Below are 1,847 nucleotides of genomic sequence, written 5' to 3'. Positions count from 1 at the left end.
TGGCTTTTAATAGAAATTCTGGCAGAGATATTTAAAGAATAATAATATTAAGATAGTAGGTTTGGATATTCACTCTTAGATGGGAGGCAGGGGCTGGAATAGAAAATCTCTAAGAGGCTGCTTCTTTGTTTAGCTCTATGTTCTTCACACTTAGATGGTGGTACTTCATTCTGAAATATTGTATCTTCCAACACTTGACAAAAATAATTTTTTATAGAAGCTCTTTTGCTTTGCTTATTTGGAAAAAAATTCATTTTACGATGGCACCCACAAAAAGAACCTTCCATTAATAATGCAAAAGCTAAGGTGTGTTTGGAGCTATCCTATAAAATCAGAGACGGATCAGGGAGGAGAAACGTGGCCCCCCACACTCACCTCTGTCACTTCTTATTCCAGGGAGAAGTAACTCGTGGGGGGAAAGAGGGTTTGAGCAGGATGTTCACCTGGTGATGGAGATCAGGACTAACCAGTTCTGTGTTCCCCAAATCCCTTCACCTCTGTTCCCTACATGGGGATAGGGTGGGACTCTATTTCTCCCATTCTCAATCCCAGGGGACAATATGAAGGGGACCACCATACAAGACCAGGGTTCTCAGACTTTCCGATGGGCGGTGCCCAGACCTGGGGAAGAGTCAATAAGCCAGTCTGAAGAGGCCACTAATATCCCATAGTGTTCACCAAAATTAAATTTTCTTTCTGCTACTTGTAAATCAAAGATTGCTTCTTAGCCCCAGAGAGCCCACAGACCCTCCCATCTCAGAGGGTATCTTGTTCAAAGGCAGGTTCAAGGATAATCTCTTCCGCAAAGGCTTTCCCCAGCAGCCACTTTAAATTCTTTTCGTACGGACTGATTGGATTTCACAACAGCTGCGTATTTCGCGGGGTCTGGCTCTCTCATCAGGATACATGCCACTTGAAAGTGAAAACTGTTTCTACTCACCTTGGCACCCCCAGTCCCTGCTCAAACAATTCTCTTTGAATAACCATGTTAGACTTTGTTCTTTAAGAACCTAGTGAAATAATCTCCAACAATTTCCATCAGCAACACTAACTCCTTGAAGTACTCAAATTAAAAAAAAAAAGGAAATATGTGATTTATCTTCTACACAATTTTATTTTCCTTCAAGTGATAAGTATGTGAGGTGATGGATATGACAATTACCTCAATTCAATCATTCCATAAGGTATATATATGTATATCTCTCTCTAAACATCTTGTTGTACACCATAAATATATACAATGTTTCACTTGTCAATTAAAATAATTAATTTACTGATTAAATATTCCAGAAATCAGTTCCAAGCACTTCAGTTTTTATTCTCTTGGCTCAAATTTTTTGAGAAGGGGGAGGTAATTCAGATCACTATTTGTAGTTAATCCTCCCATCTATAACTTCTTAATGCCCTGTCCCCAAAAGCCAGCAGGTGGGCCCCATTTGCACCCTCCATACAACAGCTGACACTCCTCCTCCAACCAGCAGCCGCTGCCCAGTCTCCGCATGATGACTCGGTCACTTCTCTAGGATTCTTCACCTGCCTTTATTCCCCACATCCACTTTGACCCAAGTCTTGACGGTTCTTTCCTCATGTCTCGTAAGAAAACAATGAAAGTTTTTGAGTCCCCCCGCTATGTATCAAACACTGTGCAAAGTGTTCTGCAGACATACCTCATTTCATCCTCACAATAACCCTTTGGCATAGACACTGCTATTTTCCAGATCCGAAGACAAGTTGACTAAAGCGTAGAGACGTTAACTAATTTGCCCAAGGTCACAACTTGAAAGAGGGAGAACAGGAATCTGAACTCAGGGGTCTGCGATAGATTCCATCATGTTCTTTTTTTTTTT

The sequence above is a fragment of the Propithecus coquereli genome, unplaced genomic scaffold (genome assembly GCF_000956105.1).
Source record: "Propithecus coquereli isolate 6110/MARCELLA unplaced genomic scaffold, Pcoq_1.0 Scaffold202, whole genome shotgun sequence".
In the NCBI taxonomy this organism is placed as follows: Eukaryota; Metazoa; Chordata; class Mammalia; order Primates; family Indriidae; genus Propithecus; species Propithecus coquereli.
This window is presented reverse-complemented; position numbering follows the sequence as displayed.